The sequence below is a fragment of the Podarcis vaucheri genome (assembly GCF_965113315.1).
Source record: "Podarcis vaucheri genome assembly, chromosome: 8".
Classification (NCBI taxonomy): domain Eukaryota; kingdom Metazoa; phylum Chordata; class Lepidosauria; order Squamata; family Lacertidae; genus Podarcis; species Podarcis vaucheri.
In genome coordinates this window covers 19206920-19228925 of record NC_138766.1, presented here as the reverse complement: position 1 = coordinate 19228925, position 22006 = coordinate 19206920, and the positions used below count along the sequence as shown (strand labels likewise).

Genomic DNA, 22006 nt, shown 5'->3' with positions numbered 1-22006 from the left:
TCATTCCACCCTCTCTGCCTTCTCCCCTTCAGGCTGCTGCCCAGCAGACGAAGCAGACTCCTGGCCCATGACAGAATGTAAGATTTGCCTAGTGGATCAGACTAAGATCCAGCATTTTATCTCCCAACAGTAGCTAGTTAATCCCTCAGGGATGTCCGAACAGAAAATAACGGTGTGACAGTAATGCATCCATGTGCATTTTACAGAAAACACTCATGAGAAGAAAGCCTCTCCTCCTTCCAGAGGGGAGGGATTGTGAGCGGGAGCCGATTCCCGTGTCATGCAGGGGGCGTTCTGCCCCCTGCCCTGACATCATCGCTGGCGCGCCACGCCTTCCAGTTGGGCACCCAATCGGGTGACACCACGGGGGCGTGGTCTAGCCGCTCAAATGCTGCTGTGGCAGCTCTCTCCGCCATTGTGCTGCTGATTTTCAATACCTTCTCACATGCTGTAATCAATGAAAGTGGCCTTTTCTAGCCCATTAACCTAATATACTGTGTCCACGTGTCTTTATTATTCCCAAGCGGGGGACGGGTCCTCGAATCACAAGCACTAGATTGCTGTCCACTCCTTCCAGCTTATCAAAGGAAATGTAAAGTAAGTTGCAATTTAATAAAAATGAAGTGCTGTTTTAGGAGTAAAATTACAGAAAGCCCTGTGATTTAAATGGTTTGTTATTAATTTCCTTTTTACAGTAGCACACAATAGCCAAAGTAACCTCTCACATGCTTAGGCTAGCTCCAGCAGCAGTAGTGCCACTCCCAAACAGAGTTTGGATCTGGAGTACTTACACTAGTGTAAATTATGCAAGCTTCCCATACTTAGCATCGCTCCCTACATTACTACTCTATTTTCTGTTGGTAGCATTGAAGTCTTGTTCTTTTTCTTTCTTTCTTTGTGCTTGCTTTTGCCCTCAGAAAGGGACACACAAGGAATTTAAACAAGTACCTGGTGAATGGTTCAAACCATAAAACAATGCTTTTAATTTTAAGAACAGGAGTAAGAAGAAGAAGTGACAAATCTGAACATGTTCCAGACTGCGATCTTTGCCCTGGGTTACTTGAAATGAAATTTTCTGCATTGTTTAAGCTGTAAACCCAACAATTCGGTCTTGGTGTTCCTGTAAAGCTATATACCAGGAGAGCTATGATTCTCTCTTTATGGATCAAAGTCACATTTTAATATAACACAGTGCACTGGAACTGTACTCAGTTATAACATTCATTCCCTGGACTATCTGAATCACTTTTATCAACCTTTCTCCTTGTCGCTTAGGCTGAGCAAGCTACAGTATTTCTTAAGTGACTTCAGCAATATCTCTTCCAGAAGCTTGTTGACTTACAACAGCTTAAAACAGAATTATCTCTGGAGGCCTGTAGGAATAAGAACTATGAACCCAACAGCAGTTTGGACTTTCATTTCTTATATAAAGTAAAGGCATCATATCTGGGATGTTTACAGTGACTGGGGTATAAGGAGATGCTGTAAGCAAAATGAATAGCCTTTTAGCTGAGTACTGTCAATTGAGTCAGAGCAATCTTCTCAAATCTTATGCAAAAAGACAGTAGACTGGCTGCTCAAGAGACTTTAACAAGTGATGCTGCAAGTGTAGTCTAGGGTTGCCATCTTTAATCTGGAATTTTTTCATGAAAGGTGAAACATTTCAGAATTTTGCATTGGTTCCTAGTGACTGGGTACCAATCCCCTCAGCTTCCACAGTCTCTCATTCACCACCACCCCTGAACACTTTTGCAAATTTATCAAGATGTGTGGGGGACCGAAAAGGAGGGGAAAGAGCAGTCAAGGCTAAATATGGGGAAAAATGGCGATAGGCATTTGTATGCTGTTCACATTTAAACACGAACCTCCAAAATTTTCACTTTCTGAAACAATATGCAGCCATCCTTTGAAATTTGCACTTCTCTGAATTTTGCAATGCACCTCTCTAGCCAAGTAATGTGCACAAAATGCATTGTAGTCAAGTACAAATATTAGTAACTATAACACACAAAAATCCATTATGTTAGGGAGAATTACTTTGCAAAAATATGCATGTTAGAAGAAATTCACACTAAAATGCTGAGAAATTTTCACGATGACCTTCCCCCCCCCTTTTTTAAAGCAAATTGATGTGGAAATATGGAGAACTGAACTTAAGACTGGAAAAATGAGAAACTAAGAGGAATCAAAACTGGCAGAATTGTCCATCCTTACCCATAGCATAAAGTTCTCTGGGCAGCTTAAAATAAATAATAAAATACCATATGGATATGAAATAGAATTTCTACGTTTTTCCTGAAACCATGAATTGTGGTAAGTGGATGGGGTTTTTTTGGCAGGGGTGGGTGGGTCTATATCCACTAACCAAGGGGAAGAAAAAATCCATAGTTTATGGAGTTCAGCCATATTTATTCAGTGAAGACTTTGTAGCATGTTCATTGCCGGCATTGGTCACTCGAGAAATGTAGTTTAGATTCCTTTTAATTATTAGGAATTAAAAAATATACATTCAAATGCTGTTGTTCACAGTCAAGGTTTTGAGCATGTACAACTTCATTGCAGAAATCTAAAGATTAAGGGGAAAACATCTGCAAATTCAAATATTTTGAGAAAATACCCATCCTAAAGGGACAATTTGAAGCAAATGTGGAGTTCTGTCCTCAGATGAATTGCCTGAATAATTTAGAGAAGCCCCCACCCTCCAAAAGCTTTCATAAGATTAGACAAATTAATTGGACAGGGTTCTGTATCCCTAAAGAAAGGCCTTGGGAAGTAAACAACTGAATAAAAATGCAATTTCTACACACAAATGTCAGCCAACTAGACATTGCAGCAAATGTGTAGGAGTTGCCAGAGATAGCAGCTGTCTGATTCCTTCTTTTCACTCATAATGTCACAACTTACCTCATGTTGTGACATCATGAAGTTCTCCCCACCACCACCACGGCCATCACCATCTGCAGCCAATGATGCAGAATGTGGATGAGGAAATGCAGACTAATGTGTGTTTCACAACACATGGTAAATTCTTTCAGGCATTCTGAGAGAAGAAGGGTGAATTAAACACATGGTCACCATTTGGGGCACATGTTTATTACAATGCGTAGTTTGACTGCAAGCTTTTGTTTTCTGGGAAATGCTTTATCTCCCCGGAAGACCGGATTTGCTTGCTCACTTTTTATAACTTCAAACTTTCCTAGTGGATTTCTATCAAAATGAATTCCAGCTTTTAGCCATTAAAGCTTGCAGACCTTCTGCTGCTGAGCTCCTGTGCCTAGGTCTTTTTGACCCAAGAGGAAGATAAACCTTTTAAATGGAGGTTTCTGTGCCATCAAACTCAGCCACTCAGCAATTTTATTGCCTCTTTTGTAGGTAGACTTGGGAAGCTGGTGCTTCTGTCAATATAAACAGCAGAGACTGCCTGGCTCCAGTTTCATTTTGAGCTGGGATGAGAGAGGTATGCCGGTGTATCTTCAGCTGAGCTGGAATGTGAGACTTATGCTAGCATAGCTGTGCCAGGTATTGGCTGTTTGAGCTAGAGATCCATGGGATCTTAAAAAAATCCCAGTGGATCTTGGGCTTGGATTGCTTCCTAAGATAGAAAGAGGGCTTTGCCATCAGGTTCTGAGAGACTTGAGAGCCACTGGCAGTCAGATGAGACAATACGGAACAATGCTGTATCATCCATGCTGTTTCAAGCCACAGGTGAAAACCAACCATGTCTTTCTTTATGGTGAGTTATAAGGAAGTAACTACCAAAAATGCTCTTTAAAATACAGTGGCTGATCAAACACACACACACACACACACACACACAGAGAGAGAGAGAGAGAGAGAGAGAGAGAGAGAAATTGTGTGTGCAAAAGAGTCACAAAAGGGTATACAGTGACAAACAGAAGAGATTACAGCCAAAGGAGGCAAGTACTGCTCCTTAAAAACTCCTCAGCTGTGGTGAAGAATAGCTAAAACAAACAGAGGATGTATAGATAATGCAGCAACTTCAGGTAACTGAGCTATTATAAAACACAGTAACTTGTAGTTCACTCCAGGTAGTAATCAGCTTGGGGAAAGCTGCCATATAATCTCATGGGTAGGAGGTTATTTGTAGATTTTCCCAAGGAACTGAAAAGGGGGGGGGGAGAGAAAGAAACTACTCTCAAGTTATTATAATGCTTTTGCCAATACATTATATTGCTTGGTTGCTGCTCTGCCTGAGGGAGACTTGCTTGACTATTCTCTAGGAAGTCTTTCTTAGGCCAGCAGCCATAGTCTTCAATTATTTCCTTTTTTATTAGTTGTCTCCCCAGAGAAGGCAACCACAAAGCGTTGGGGAGAGAGATTGCACCAAAATAAGAAAAGAGGAGCTCATATATTGTATCAAATCATATCACATCATATTTACTACTGGCAGCTAAATTGGAACTGGCAAAGAAGAAGAAATAAACTTGAGACATATCTCTCCAGCAATCCACAGCTACAGGAAAATGTGAGGTTTCCTCACACTTTAGAAGAAAAACAACACCCCAACAAATCAAAGGAAATTTAAGAGGATCTGTAGTAAGAAGGGTTCAGTTTACCCTGAGACTATTCATCTTCCTCATTCCCCCCCCCCCGCCATTTTTGTCAGTCAACAATGTTGGAAACTGGAAAATGTAAAACTATTGATGCCATAGGCATCTTTGAGAATGTGTGAGTAAGAGAAAACAAGTAAAATGAGGAATTAAAAGATGGGTTTGATTTTGCAGCTAGAGCGTAAAGTTAAGTTGACAAGAAAATAGGAAACTGTCTTAAACAGGGTCAGACCATAAGTCCATGTACCTCAGTATTGTGTAGTCTGTCTAAGGTGAGGAAATTGTGACTTGGGGCAACTGGGACGTACTGTTCTTCATAATATCTTAATACACCATCTTTGAATTTCCCTTGTTATAACATAATCTACATGCATTTTTAGGAAACTTGGTACAGTGCGGAAAATAGTTTGTGCAGGGGGTAAGATTTATTGAGAAATAAAAGTAAATACTGTACAACAAACATAGATGTGTTATCAATACATTTAAGTTAAATGAACCAAAATACAAAGCATGAATATGCCCATATACAGAAAAGTACAGTACACAGAATTACATACAATGTCTGGATGCATGGAACAATATTGAACATAAATAAATAAATGTTCTGGTTTGTCCAGAATCCTATACATTCTGCTAGTTAGGAAGCATGTCAGGAAGTTTTCTTAATCAATGTCACAGAATCTGCTTCATTCATAGGGTCATAAATTAGGTAACACCCAGTACTATTTTTTATTTTTTTTTTAGAAAAAGAGGTGCCAGAACACACCATTAACTTCTCCCTTGTTCTCTTATAATGGCAATGGTGCTCACCTGAGAGGTGCCCAAACTGAGTCCTGGCGAGTTTTCGCTGAAAAAAGCTCTAGTAACACCCAATCCACTTGAGTAGCCCCAAACCAACACAATCCTGACCATATATGGCTTAATGAGCAATGAGCAAGCAGATATATTTTCTGTCCTATTCCAAATGGAGCTCATGGTGGGAAATGTGGCATTTTCCATCCTTACAACAACTCTATGAGGTAGGTTAAGATGACAGAGAGTAATTATATTAAATGCATTTTATACATTCCTTAAGCCAAAAGCTACACCCAAACATTAGTGAAGCACACAACTCTAATTTCTCATCTGTGCATTAGTCTGGAAGTGGTGGATGAGGTTGGTTCATATCATAATTCACAAAGACAGAATTCCACGGGTGCATCATTATCAGCATCTGCTAATTTTGTTGATTGGCTAATCCTGGTCACGACTAGGTGGCTTGAAAAACAAAACATGTATCGTAATACAGATCCATGTTCTAAATTCAGTGTTTTACAATAAAACACATATGATATGTGACATGATGTAATGGTTCTAAGGGTGGCTTGTGTGTAAACCAACGCCACCCTTGGCTGGTTGCCTGAGTGACAGCCACGCACCCGTGACTGTCTCAATCCCTGGCAGAATCCGTTAGTGGGCGTTTCTTGAACTTCTTCCAGCAAAGAAGCTCTTTGACGCTTAGTCTCCGCCTAGCCTCTCTGCGCGGAAGCCTTCTGCGCAGGGAGCGTGTGGGCATCGGAGGACCCGAGCTCTCCCCACTGGTTCCCGGCGAAGAGTCTTGGAGCCACCTCGCCGATTCCCCCATCTGTCCCTCTTCTCCACTGGTGTTACGCTGATTTCCTTCCCCAGAAGATGTGCTGCTTCTCTCCCTCCCGGGACGCTCTCCAGAAAGCCCTCTGGAGCCCTCCCTCTCCCTCTGGCTCCGATCATACTTGGGTGCACACATACTACACCTCTGCTGAAGAAACTGCACTGGTTGCCAATCAACTTCTAGGTGATGTTCAAGGTCTTATTTCTAACATAACAACTTAGGACCAGGCTACTGCATGTACCTGTATAGTAGACCTGTCAACCACTTAGATCAACAGGAAATTTTGCTCATGGCACCTTGCCTTACAGAATATCACAGGGTGGTGACCTTAAAACAGGCATTTTCCATGAAGAAATAAAGGCAATATTAAGAATATCATATAGTAAAAGGCCAGAGGCATTCGTTTTAGGAATTTTAAATAATGATATTCCAAAAGGCAAAACTAAATTTTTCTTATACGCAAGGTCTGCAGCAAGAATCCTGGTGGCTAAGTACTGGAAAGGGAATCAGTTACCCACTAGGGGAGAGTGGCTATGTAAGCTTTCAGAATACTTAGAATTAGCCAAATTGACAGACATAATAAGACAAAAACCAAAAAGTGAAGTAAAAAAAGAATGGGAGTGCCGAAATGAATACCTCAAAAGTCAAGGTTCGAGGACAGAAATCTGGCTGAGTCTGGAATAACCTTGTGAAGTGAAAGGATATGAAAGAGGGATTTATATCTAGATGTTAGGATAGAGATGATAAAGAAAACAGGAAGACACAATGAGAGATAAAGGAGGTGTTGTGGGATTGGTGGAAGTCAAAGTCTTCTTCTTGTTGTTTTAGTGTTTATAATATTAACCTGTAAGATATGGATTTGTTTTTGGTTGTTGTTGTTGTTGCTTTCTTTAGTTTTCGAATGTTGATTTGTGTGTGTTGTGTATTGTTATTTTTAGATATCTTTTGTGTTGTTGTTGTTGTGCGGAAAATACTAATAAAATTTATTTTAAAAAAGAAAAGAAAACAGGCATTTTCTGCTATTCCTCCATGCGGTCTGGAATGCCCTTCCACCTGTTGTATGTATCAGACGTTTCTGATGTCTTTTATGAATTTATATTTTTGCCCAGGTTTTTCCCAACCCCTTAGACTGCACCTTGTTTATAACTGAGTTTCTGTTTTTATCACACCATTTTAATGTTCACACCCTGATACTGTTTTCTTGTTTTTATGCCATAGTTTTGTCTACGACGTGAGAGGTTTTAAAATACTGAGCAGTTTAGAAATGCTTTTCAATAAATAAATGCCCAACATCTATGGATTCGCCTTTGCATTCATGCAAGATACATGTTTGTGAGAGTATTCTCATTCACTGCACTGGATGGGTTTTTGAAGTGTACCACATGGAGATAACCCCATCCCTACCCTTGCATGCATATATGTCTGAGTCATAAAACTGAGCCATTGTGACCACATTTTTAACCCCTTGGGCACATCAGATATTCACACAGCTAGCGAGAAGAATGACGGATAGCTGCTGCTGTTTGAGTTTCAGATCTCAGAGAATTCCCACTTCCCCAGCCATAAGCCACTCAGCTGTACGGTATAATGCAACACACATTCATAAAGCACCTTCCGCGGAGAGCATCTGAAGGTACACGTACAGGAGAATAAATCACAAAACTAAATAGGACTGCCTGAAACGCTCCAGAGAACAAGAATGTCTTCAAACAGGGATATCGAAGTGGCAGGGAATTCAACAGCCTCAGGCAAAAGGCGGGGGGGGGGGGGAATGACAAGCCACTTCTAGTCTGTATTTAGAAGCTGTTATAAATCAGCACAAGAGGAATACGCAGGTTACAAGCAGAGGGAGACAACATTTAGTTCAAGGCCAGGGACGTGTAAATTATTATGAGATGGAGGCGTACGCATTTAAAAATCACTTCAGCATGATGGGAAACTCAGGCAGTATTTGAAAAGGCTAGAGAAATATGATGACAGTGTTGCATGCCACCAAATAACCTTGCCACGCAATTCTGTCATTGTGGTTTGGCAGTGTTGTTATCTCTCTCCCCCCGTTCCATTTCTGGTTCACTCCTGCAAAATACCGAGTAACCTCAAATCCATTTCAGTTCAATGTCTCATGCCCTGTAGAAATGCATATAAGAATACTTTTGAAGTCATCGGTTTCCAGTTGAGGTCAGGGATTAACAATGCCCCTTTGACTGCAGGTTAGTTGAGATAAGGGTATTCTAGGAATCTGCTTTCAGTTTCCACATAAAGGAATTTGAACTCCTTTTAAAGCTTCAGTCATAAAATTCTTGTCAGGTAGTATGTTGGATCCATTATTCAAAGTGTCTGTTTAATACCTGGATAAAATAAAAACAAAAAGTGCCTGATGCTTCAGGTCAGTAGAAGTAATGGTAAAGGACCCCTGGATGGTCAAGTCCAGTCAAATGGTGTTTCCGTGCACTCTGGTATCCATCACGGTGTCCCATTGTGCCATAAGTAGTTTAGTCATGCTGGTCACATGACCTGGAAAGCTGTCTGTGGACAAATGCTGGCTCCCTTGGCCTGAAAGCAAGATGAGTGCCACAATCTCATAGTCACCTTTGACTGGACCTAAGCATCCAGGAATCCTTTACCTTTACCTTCAGGCCAGTAGACCCATCTGGCCCAGTGTTCTGTTCTCATAGTAGCCAGCTAGATTCCCATGGGAAACAGGGAAACAGGACTCAAGAACAAGAGCACTCTCCCCTCCTGTAGTTTCTAGCAACTGGTTTTCAAATGCACACTGCCTCCAAAGGAGACAGCATAGCCACTAGGCCTAGTACCCTTTATAGCCACATCCTCCTTGAATTTCTTTAATCCTCTTTGAAAGCCATCCATATTGATGGCCATCACTGCCTCCCATAGGAGGGAGTTTCATCGTTTTACTATGTGCTGTGTGAAATAAATACTTTCTTTTAACTGTATTTTTAAAAAATGATTTTTATTGCGATTTAACACCAACCAACACCAACCAACAAAAACATCAACTCTTATTACAAAAAATCCTACTTTATGCTCCATAGAGCCGTTGACTTCCGTCCTTCCCTTCCACAAGTTTTCCTAATCCAATCCATAATTCACAGTTTCTTTAATTAAAAAATTACACCATGACATAAGATTTACTTCAATCCTGCCAACATTTTCATATTTGTACAGTTCTCACTTATATAAACCATAAATTTACCCCATTCTTTTTGGTACTTCTCGTCCTGATTGCGAATTCTGTGTGTCAATTTAGCCATTTCAGCGTATTCGACCAGCTTTATGTGCCATTCTCTTATTGTCGGCATCTCCTGTAGCTAATGGAATCTTTTAACTGTATTTAATCTTCCAACATTTAGCTTCACTGGATGTCCATGAGAGAGAAAAACTTTTCTCTGCCTACTTTCTTTGTGTCATGTGTTATTTTTTAAAATTCTGTCATGTCACCTCTTACTCACTTTTTCTCTAAACTCAAAACTAAAAGCCCCCAAATGCTGCAGTGTTTCCCCACAGAGGAGTTGCTCCAGCCCCTTGATCATTTTGCTTGCTTACCTTTGTTTGGTGAGACAATCAGAACTACAGTGGTACCTCAGGTTAAGAACTTAATTTGTTCTGGAGGCCCGTTCTTAACCTGAAACTGTTCTTAACCTGAGATACCACTTTAGCTAATGGGGCCTCCCGCTGCCACTGCACCGCCACCGCACAATTTCTGTTCTTATCCTGAAGCAAAGTTCTTAACCTGAGGTACTGTTTCTGGGTTAGCGGAGTCTGTAACCTGAAGTGTCTAACATGAAGCATGTGTAAACCGAGGTACCACTGTATACAGTATACTAGGCGAGAGGTGGTGAATTGAAGAAGGTTGATAGAATATAAAATTTTGTATTTATGCGGGTATGTTTCTTTTTTGTTTTTCCTCTCTCTCTCTCTCCATTATTTTCCTTTTTATTACTTTGCTCTTTTTAGACATTAGCTTTGTTTGATTTTTATTGTATTATATGCCCTGTTCTGTGCCCCATAAGTGCAGAATGCCTTTGCCCAGCGGCGACATGGCCCATAAGGTAAAGGTACCCCTGCCCGTACGGGCCAGTCGTGACCGACTCTAGGGTTGCACGCTCATCTCGCTCAAGAGGCCGGGAGCCGGCGCGATCCAAAGACACTTCCGGGTCACATGGCCAGCGTCACGAAGCTGCAACTGGCGAGCCAGCACCAGTGCCACACACGGAAACGCCCTTTACCTTCCCGCTATAAAGCAGTACCTATTTATCTACTTGCACTTAGGTGTGCTTTCGAACTGCTAGGTGGGCAGGAGCTAGGACCGAACGACAGGAGCTCACCCCGCCGCGGGGATTCGAACTGCCAACCTTACGATCAGCAAGTCCTAGGCACTGAGGTTTTACCCACAGCGCCACCCGCATCCCTCGATGTGGCCCATAGATTGTTGCAAAAATAGTGGGCAAGGTTTTGCCCAGTATCCTCTCTGTGCAATGGGCTCATGGGAAAATGCTGCCCCATGAGCCCTTACAAAGGGGAGGGGAAAACCTATATAAGACTGCTCCCCCTGGAGGTCAGAGCCATTTTGGTTTGAGAGCTTCCCACCCACCCATAGGCTAGAGCCTTCACTGAACACTGTGCTATGGGCCTTTCTTAATGAATGACCTTTTACTTATTGTCCATCTTGTGGGAATGTTCAGGGATGCAGGAGAGGATACATTGTCTGAATATATCCTTATCCAACTTGTGTTAACAAGTTCCACAATTTTAGCAGAGTAACATTCCCTTCTTTTAGACTTGCAGCGGATGTGTTGGCTCAGCCTCACTAAAGCCTCTATAATAACTGTTCTGGTGTTTCCCCCTTATTCCCTCATAAAAGATAAGACACAACACAGTCTTCTACAAAAGCATAAAAAGAGTTTACTCACATTGATTTCAAAATTGGATCCCAGAAGGCAAACTTAGCTTAGAAAAGTAACATACACTTGGAAACTATTCCATAAGAAAAAAGTCCCTTTGTCCTCTCTTGGTTGGAAGCCAAGAGGGCATCTTTGACTAAGCAGATGTTGCTTCTTTGATGCATGTGGTGAAAGATAGAGAGATGGCTGCCCTGCCCTGTGCTTTTGTCATTACCTGCACAGGTGAGGCCACACCCACCTCTAGGCACATGCAGAGGAAGTCTGTCCCAGCCCAGAAGGAAACAGGAAGTTCACCTGCTGGCTGGACAAACATTCCTCCCCATGTGAAAACATGTTCACTTTAGGAATGTTGTACTTGACTGCTCTTGTGTTTCACATCCCACATATTTCTCACTTTTTACTTTATCCCTGTTTTAAATACAGAAGAAACTGTCTTGAAAGACGACATCAGTTTTGTGAAGTTTTAGTGGACTGTTTTTGGGATGTCCTTCCCTTTGAGAAGAACTGCTTGCCTGCTGGAGTCCCATTTCTAATATATTTGAGTCATTGTCAGAGCATATAGGCCAGAGAGATATCATCTTTCATATCAGCATCTGACATTTTACAGCTTTTGCTAGTTCACCCTGAAAGGCACTAGGAGACAACGGGGTTTGCTTTTTATTAATACAAGATGTCACCAGTGGAACAAGCCACCAGATATAGCACTGACTGAATGCCAAATCAACTACAGAAAACCCACACAAGAGAGGCAGCCTTCTCTCACACACACTTTCTGTGTTTATTACTGCCATTATTCACCACTTCATTCAGATAACTTATCTAAACATTGCAGATGCAGTCCAATATGTATATGCTTGGAGACCTTTCTGAGAATTGCTCTTGAGGTGGCCAGTAGATTTATTACTGAGCATGTGGTTTAAGAATGCTATTTGAGGTTTCAGTGGCAAGCAATAGGAAAAGAAACAGTGGAAGATACAGTGGAAGGATCCACAGGATGGTTCAAAGATTTGTTCTGCATCGGTTGAAGATTAAATTTTAGCAATGCAGTGTATTTTCATAGCATTTGTGGAGATTTACAGTGGTACCTCGGGTTACATACGCTTCAGGTTACAGACTCCACTAACCCAGAAATAGTGCTTCAGGTTAAGAACTTTGCTTCAGGATAAGAACAGAAATTGCCGGTGCGGCGGCAGCAGGAGGCCCCATTAGCTAAAGTTTCAGGTTAAGAACAGACCTCCGGAACGAATTAAGTACTTAACCCGAGGTACCACTGTATTATTCTTTAATGCCTCAGAATTACTGTAGGTGGCAAAAGATTGCATTCTAAACCACACAGGGATCATCTTAGTGAAATGTGGGATTTAAATTTCCCTATAAATAGTAAGTAAGTGTTGCTCAGGAATCATCACATGTGGAGTAGGAGAAAACCTGCCAAGGAAAAGAATGAATTTATTTATGTATGCTACAACAGTGGCAAGAGTCTTGATTGTTCAAGGATGGAAGAATGAGGAAACCCCGACAAAAGAACAGTGGCAAGAGAAATTGATGAACTATGCAGAACTGGAGAAATTGACATGCAAATTACGAGACAAGGACAACTGTGACTTTAAAGAAGAATGGGAACCTTCTACAAATTATTTTAAAAGACAACAAAATGAATTGGACTCCTTGGCAGGTTTTGAATAAACATACACAAATTTATTGAGAATTAACATAATAAATAGATAATATAAGGATGCATACAATTTTATAATATGCAGAAGTTAACATTGGTTGAGAAATCAGAGAGAGGAGCTGAGGGAAGACGTAGGGGGGAAGGAGGGAGGGTTTGCTGGGGAGGTGGGAGGGGGAAAATGGGGGGGAATAATGAAGATGATTTGTTTTGATAATTTGTTATGTTGAAACTGTTAATAACAATTTATATAAAAAAAGGAATCACCACATGTGGTAGTGTATCAATGTTACATAAATGGTACCCCTGACATGAGGACCAGGGTCTTAGTAGCATTGTCTCATGTGTAGGTAACTTCTTCATCAGTTCCAGATTCCTAATGGGAATCTGATGAGAGACAGAAGACACTCATAGCACAGGTTGCATATAAAAATATCCAGGTTGCAGAACCCATCAAAGAATTTTGCCTAGCTTTCTATTATTATTCAGCTTTGTGTATTTATTATTAACTTTGCTTCTCTCAAAAATATTTGGATGTGTCACCTAAGTACGAACCTCCAAATGCATCTCAGCATTTTGGTGTAGGCTCAATGTGATGGCTACTTTAGGTTAAGCTCAATCATACTATGCCCACAAAAGCAGATGTTAGTAGGAGGGACTCAGAGTCAGAAGTCTCTGCTGAGGGGGGTTAAATTTACAGAACATAATCTATTACTGAAGGAAAATGGCCCTGTCACATAAAATATCATAAAGTTCCATGGTGACCCTGAAAAACGTAACAGCATTATTGCTAAGTGACTCAAAGCTCTCTTAGCAAGTCAGTGCAATATTATTAGTCTCATCAGAGGTCATAAACGACAAACCAGGTGAAAATTTAAAGGCCTTAATTGCATACAAAGTCGGTATATCCTGATAGGTAGTACTGTGCTATAAATATGATTAGTATACTTAAATACACCTGTAACATTAATTTTAGGATTATGTGTCCCTTTTTTTATTTCTCGCTGTCCCTCTCTAATTACAAAAGGTAAACCAAACCTGATAGCATCTTATGTACTTGAGTGGAACACGGTCCATCCATGTGAGCAAAGCAGCGCTGAATGGATATAGCAATACTTAAATTGATTTCTTTTATATTCTAGTAAGAATCAAGATTCATGGTCCTTCAAAAAATTACACTGACCTCCTTTTTATATGAGTTTATCTTTACCTCTTCACTCTTCACTGGCACCTCATGGAAAATCAATTGTGGTGTACAACACTGTCTCAGAAATCCAATGATTTAGAATATATTGCTTTATTTATATTGTTTATTGGCAAGGTGATGTTCCAGCACCTCACAAGCGAGCTGCTCATAACTTTATTGGGCTTCCCCTACAATTCTGGAAATGTGAACCCAACCATTACACAAGGAACTTGGAATGATAAGACAGGCTCAATTCTGCACCCACTGAAATTCTAATGTGCACTGTGCGTGAGGCAGAATAACAGACTTATTTTACAGGGGACGAATACTTTCAACGTATTGGATGACAGGTTTCAGCAGACCACTAGTTCTGAGACTTGGAGTGCACAGCAAAGTCTCAGAGTGCATGCTATGTGCCTAACACCTTTGCAAGTCCTTTGTGGAAATAAAACCTAGCTCTTCTTGCCTTAAGAAACCCCCTGGCCAATTGAGATGTGTGATTAAAAACCTTATGGAAAGAACTGTCATAAAGTTTACCAGAAACAATAAACAAGCATGCTGTTATTAAGATAAAATCTGCCACATAAAAACAATCACTCAGACAGCTTTTGAGGTTTACTATTGCTTTCTTGATGGATCGTTAAGCTAGCATAGCCTATCCACAAGTCATTGAAACTAAAATTAATTATTTTGCAATACGTGCGTCAATACTTTTGATATTGAACTTTCTTCAATCATACATGAAGTATAAGCTTGGAATGTCAGTGAAAATTCATGCTATCCTTGGGGGTAACCAGACTGTAAGGTAGACCTATTCATTAACACATCACATCTGGTGAATGCTGACTTAATGTCACCAGTTTTAAATGTATTGTTATGAGTTGGTGGGCAAGAGAGGGCTATATGGCGAGACCGTCCTATACCTCGGCTCTTTCTAATACCTGGATCCAGCAAGTGTTGACATATTGGCCAGGCAAGCTTCCTGGTGAGGCAAGAGTGATGTGTCATTAAGGGGAACAAAGGGAAGGGGCTCTATGTGGGAAGGCAAAGGGGTGGGCACTTATGGATAGTTAGAAGAACAAAGCAAGAGTTGAGAACAGAGGGTTTCAAGTGACGGGAGCTAGAAGAAAATCGTCAAGCTGGTAGACGAGAGATAGAAAGAGAGAAAACAATGTTTGATTTCTGTTTGAATCCCGGGCCGCAACTATGGAGGAAGCAACTCTTGGGGTGTTAATGCTGTGAACCCCTTCATCATAAGCTCAGGTTGCACATATGTGTAAATAAACCATGTATCATAAATACACCACAATCTCTGCTGTACCTCATTCAAAAGCAAACATGAACCCTTGGTTAGCCTGGAATCTTGGAGATTGGGATGGCTTGCAACAGTATAAAAGAAGATTAGAATAATTCATGGAGAATAGGCTATCATCGGTTTTGTGCAGGCATAGGCAAACTCCAGCCCTCCAGATGTTTGGGACTACAATTCTCATCATCCCTAGCTAATAGGACCAGTGGTCAGGGATGATGGGAATTGTAGTCCCAAACATCTGGAGGGCTGGAGTTTGCCTATGCTTGGTTTTGTGTCATGATGACTCTTAATATCAGTTTCTGAGGAGCAACAGCAGGAGAGGGCTATTGTCCTCCTGTCCTGCTTGTGTGCTTCCAATAAGCATTTGGCTGACCTCTGTGAGAAACAGAATCCTAGACTAGATAGGTCTTTGGTCTGATCCAGTAAAGTTCTTCTTAGCATCTTAAAGCTGCCTTGCAGAACTTGCAACCCAATATGCTGAACACACCACACCGCCAGGCATGACTTTCTTGCCTACCTGAAAATTGCAAAAAGAAGGGTTGCCAAACACTGGTGCACAAGCTGGAGCCAGCAACACAGCCCCACTCCCTGCACATCATGTGGAATCCCACATGAAGGCATTTGCACAAAAGCCAAAGTGAATTTTCTGGGTATGTCTCCAACAGAGACATTTGGGATGTTGGCAAAAGCAGACTTGAAGTATCATGCCCATACATTGTGTGTGTGTGTAAATGGGGATAAAGGTAAAGGGACCCCTGACCATTAGGTCCAGTCGTGACTGACTCTGGGGTTGCGGCGCTCATCTCGCTTTATTGGCCGAGGGAGCCGGCATACAGCTTCCGGGTCACATGGCCAGCATGACTAAGCTGCTTCTGGCGAACCAGAGCAGCGCACGGAAACGCCGTTTACCTTCCCGCCGGAGCGGTACCTATTTATCTACTTGCACTTTGACGTGCTTTTGAACTGCTAGGTTGGCAGGAGCAGGGTCCGAGCAACAAGAGCTCACCCCGCTGTGGGGATTCGAACCGCCGGCCTTCTGATTGGCAAGTCCTAGACTCTGTGGTTTAACCCACAGCGCCACCCGCATCCCTGTAAATGGGGATACATGTGTGCCTACATGCATGTGTTACACAAGCCTGCCCAATTTGTAACCCAAAAGTAACCCATGTATGACACACTCAATAAATCTGTTCTTGTTGCATTTTTCAAGCCACAAAAATCGGTAGTGGGACAGTCTCAACCATTTGGTAGGCTTTGAAACATGGCTGCTGGGCTGTTTTCTGCTTAGTAGGTCTGTTGATAAGGACTTCCAACTTATTTAAGCTTGTAGCTAACTGCAGCTAGGGAAATGAAGCACTCCTATGTTTCTATTTATGCACGAAGGAGGAAATAAATCAGTTTCACAATATCTGGATAGAACAAAGCTAAGACAGAGAATTGATTAAGTCAGGTATTAACTTATGCCTGTGCATAGAAAGTAAAAGGGGGGGGGAATAATGTCACTTTGGCTATGCTCTTATTTATTTTATTTTTGCTGGAATGTTATCAAAATAGCAGAATTTTTAAAAAGGTCAAGATCGTGACTGGATGCTTCACTGCATCCCTTTCCACATGGACATGCCATTTTGCTGAAAATATCAGGCACATAGATCAAGGCTTCACCAAAGTGAGTTGCTTGAACTAATAGGAAAATCCCATCTTAAATGAGTTTGAGGGTTACTGCAGCATAGGTTAATTGTTTTGTTACCCATAAAAAGGCCAAAAAGCATGAAGTCTACTCAAACAATGCTACCAGCAGTGCTGAACTACCCAGTGGGAGTACTCTGAGTAGAAGAAAATCTAAATGACTATGTAAAGCTCCTCTGAATTTTGTTTATATGCTAGGGTCTCATTAATTTTGTACATGTTGAGTGTTTTCCATGTCAGGGTCTAACCTCAGTCACTCCTATTCAGTTAAGAAAATCAGTGTATGTAAGTATACCATATTTTTTGCTCTATACGACACACTTTTCCCCTCCTAAAATGTAAGGGGAAATGTGTGTGTGTCTTATGGAGCCAATGCAGGCTGCACAGCTATCACAGAAGCCAGAACAGCAAGAGGGATCACTGCGCAGCAATCCCTCTTGCTGTTCTGGCTTCTGGGATTCAGAATATTTTTTTTATTGTTTTCCTCCTCCAAAAATTAGGTGCGTCTTATGGTGTGGCACGACTTATAGAGCGAAAAATACGAGATTTCTATGGACAGTTTACTTGCAGGACTGGGATATGTAGTCATTAATCTGTTGCACATCCAAATGCACATGGGAAGATACATCTAAGTTCCAAAGTTGTTTATCTCTGGACTTCGTTGGAAGGAACGGCCAGGTATAAATTTAATAAACACATAATGCAATAATGCAATTATTATTTTTAATTGTTAGACTTACCGTTGTTCATTTGATGCTGTGAACCAGTTTGGGAACATTTTTTATGGGAAATAAATGGATGATATTTTTGGACAAATCCACTTAAAACTAAATTTAAAATATAACACCAATACCCTGAATTTGGCAAAGAGAGAGAGCTTTGTTTTTTCTCCATGGAAGTATACACTGCTTGCATAACCCCGACAACTCCAAAGCAGTTTACAAAAAGTTAAAACCATAAAAAATTAGAACCCTATTTTAAAACATACAAAAGTTAAAATACTAAAACAGATTAAAAGTAGCCCAGAGCTAGAACCTCTACAATACTAGCTGCAGATATAAATATATTTGGTGTGTGAATTACATCACATAGAAAAGGAAATAAAAGTTAGGGAACAATTGTACATTTGTACATTCCTTCTGATTTATGCTATGCTGTTGTTGCAAAAGTAATGACATTTTCGTAAGAAATGCTCCACATTTGAACATTGTTTGTTTGTTTGTTTTTATCACATTGCTTGGGGAAAATATTTTTTCTATTAAAATAATCAGGGAGTTAAGGTACACCAAAGTGGTTCACTGACAAAGCTACTTACAGTACAGTACGATAATATTTAAATTCTATTGTTTTTCAATGTTTGTTTCTGTAATCCTCAGACGCCTAACAAATAGGCTTATAAACAGGCAAGTTGCATAGCCCCTGAATCATATTACTCTGCTGGCTTCTTGGCTAGTGGGTTTTTTGAGATGTAGCAGACCGTCCAAGTGTCCCTATTTTCCAAGGACATCCCTGATTTAGAGAAGCCATCCCAGTTTCTGATTTGATCCTGGAATGTCCCACTTTTGCTTAGAATGTCCATATTTTCATTAGAGAAATGTTGGAGAATATGGAGTTACCCAATCCCTGAACCACCTGAAGGGATGTTGTTGCTGTTTTTTAATGCTTGATGTTTTATTATGTTTTTTATATATGTTGGAAGCTGCCCAGAGTGCTGGGGCAACCTAATAAGATGTATGGGGTATAAATAGTAAAATTATCATTATGGAATGGGACATCCCTATTTTCATCAGAGAAATGTTGAAGGGTATGATGGAGGGTTGTGTTCTATGAATTTCAGCAAGTTCCTTTTAACTACAATGAATAAGACTTGAAAAGAATGTAAATGTTAAAACATTAATTTCTTATTCTACACTGAATTATGCACCTACAGTTAAGCACATGTTAATGCCTTTTTAAAAAGGGGGGAGGGGAGCCCTTGATGAATGTGAAAAAGGAGTTTTGTTCATCTGAAAAGTCTTATTTTTTTAATAAAGAAGAATGTATTAATTCAGAACAGCACTTAACATGCTTATTTCAAGCTGAACATGAAGCAGAATTTTTCTCTCTCAGATAGACCATTCACAGATTAATCACTCTGACTTTCAGATGGGCATCACATATTCATACAAAATGAGACTGGCCGACAGAAGCCTAGCATAGCTTGCGACCCATTGAGCCAAGCACAGATTATCAGATAGGCAGTTGTCCAGCCAAGAGCTTGGCAGCCTCCCCACCCCAAATCCAGTCTTATTTTTCTATTTCTCAACAAACAGCAAAAAATAATAATGCTAGGCCTATGAAGTCTGCTGCTGTGGCTGACTGCGCTACTTCATCTTGGCAGGTCACATATTTTGCAGGCGTGATCTACAGTAATGTTTTTATTGGCTGATGATGCCACTAAAATTGTTCAGTTGTGTGATGTGCAAACATGCTTGTCGCAAATCCATGATTGCCTATGTGATAGCCCTGTAAGATCTTAGCTCACCAGAGACACAAACATGCTGTGTGAAGAGACCCAGATCTGTCAACAGGAACAGACCCTCCAAGTGTCCCTATTTTCCAGGGACATCCCTGATTTAGAGAAGCCGTCCTGGTTTCTGATTTGATCCTGGAATGTCCAACTTTTCCTTAGAATGTCCCTATTTTCATTGGAGAAATGTTGGAGGGCATGCAATTATATGATACACACACACACACACACACACACACACACACACTTCTATGACAAACTATCCAAGTGGTTTCAGCACACACAGAGAGAGGGAGAGAGAGACAGACCGACACACACACACACAGAGAGAGAGAGAGAGAGAGAGAGAGAGAGAGAGAGCACTGCAGTCAAGAAAGCTCAAGGTATAAGCCTGACAGAACTGCTAATTAGCAAAAAGGGTACCTGGATGGAGTGCAATGAACTTTGCCTCTTCTTTTCCCTGCAGTTAATGATCCTCAGCCAGGGGTGGCCCATCCTATTTAGCCACCTGAGGCAAAAAGGGAAGGTGCCACCTCCTGCCCCCACTGTACCCCACACCCCCAGCAGTCAGGATCGCTCCCCCTTCTTGCTTGTCCTCCTGCTTGTCCTCCGTGCCCCTGTCTCTTGTCTTTCTACCACCTGAGATGGGTGCTTCACTCTTGCCTGAGTCATTGTTCTGTTCACTCTTGGGAGATCCTGGTTTGCAGTAGCAGATGTGAAGTTTCCTGAGGATCGTTCACTCCGCTTATTAATAATAGCATCACACCCATAATTACAAGGTGTGACCGGAGAGTTCAGTGAATGGTCACAGAAATCGGAGAATGAGAAATATTCAAACATTCAATCGGCATTGGAAATGCTCACAATTGTGTAAGGAGATGAATCTGTCACTCGAAAGAAGAAGAAGAGGAGGAGGAGTTTGGATTTGATATCCCACTTTATCACTACCCTAAGGAGTCTCAAAGCGGCTAACTTTCTCCTTTCCCTTCCTCCCCCACAACAAACATTCTGTGAGGTAAGTAGGGTTGAGAGACTTCAGAGAAGTGTGACTAGCCCAAGGTCACCCAGCAGCTGCATGTGGAGGAGCGGAGAAGCGAACCTGGTTCCCCAGATTACGAGACTATCGCTCTTAACCACTACACCACACTGGCTCTCAGTGTGGTGAAAGACGATATATGAGTAGTTTAAGCGCTTCCATGAAGGGCGGCAAACCATCGAAGATGACCCTTGGTCTGGTAGACAGTCAATGACCGTCAAGTCGCAAATGTTGACAGAGTTCGTCAGTTATTGATGCAGAATTCGCATTTGTCCATCTGAATGAGGGCGGAATAATTGCATATTCCACATGAAATTGCTAATGAGGTTACTGAGTTGTCCCACCCTCCATATTCTCCAGATCTGGCTCCACCAGATTTCTTTCTTTTTCCAAAACTGAAATCTGCACTGAAAGGGCACAGATTTTCCAACGTTTCACATGTTCAAGCTGCTGTGACAAGGGAACTGAAAGCAGTACAAAAAAAAGGACTTCTCCAGAAGTTTCCAACAGTTCTACGAACGTTGTCAATGGTGCATTGTATCAGAGGGGGCCTACTTTGAAGACTTGTAACATATATATGTTTGAATATTCTCACTGTCTGATTTCTGTGACCATTCACCCAACTTTCTGGTCACACCTTGTAGGAATAGCTATACACACATGGCATGATGGTCCATATATTTCTGGTACGCCTTGAAAGCTTAATGCACCTCTGCTCACAGTGACACATGGCATGCCACTAGGGCATCCCTGTCAGTGGAGAACAGGCCCCCTGCTCTCAGGGACACAAAATATTGACTTTTATTCTTCTGGAAAATTATCTTCAAATGTAGTTCTTAATTTCCTCACTTTGCACAAATGTCATCCATTAGGGACACCATGGGGTGGGGGTTAATCATTCCCCTTGCCCCTGCTGATCCCAATGTATGTAATCAACTTTATGTTTTAAACTGAGCATCTCAGTTGTGCATCAGACTTCAGTCATATAAAACATTGACTTCAAAGGTAATCTGGGGTTTGGAAGGAAGCTTTCACATCCAAACACCTCCAAATTTATCCTCACCATTTCGGTGAGGTGATTTGTTGGCTCAGCCTCAGTTACTTACACAACTTTGCAACCAATTAAAACACCAAAGATCACTGGGGCAATTCAAACTTCGACCCTTTAGTTATTCTTATCAGTTTTGTCAGGGATGCACTTTACAAAATAAGATTATTAACCAGATCTTAATACTCTGCTCTTAAATATAAATGTATTCCTCCAAGCTCCTGTCAAAAATGCATTTCCTCCCCACTCCCCCAGCATTAATAAGACCAAGGCAAGAACAAGATAAACAATATAATGACTCATCTGGATTTCATTTCTACTACAGTAAACATTAATCTCACAGCCCTCTGCATAAATCAATACAGAATGATGATGAGGCTTCCTATCGCAATCATACTTCTCAAGTTATTACTGAGCAAAGTTTTATTGGGGAA

The 22006-nt window shown here is 41.2% G+C and overlaps 1 long non-coding RNA gene across 1 annotated transcript in view; it reads right to left on the bottom strand.

Annotated features, from left to right (window-relative positions):
• The window catches only part of LOC309538997, a 38424-nt gene that overhangs the window by 13502 nt on the left and 2916 nt on the right, over positions 1 to 22006 (bottom strand). Inside the window, exon 2 of the long non-coding RNA XR_014222590.1 lies at positions 2905 to 3040. This is a non-coding gene — a long non-coding RNA (uncharacterized lncRNA). The remainder of the gene's footprint in view (positions 1 to 2904; positions 3041 to 22006) is intronic.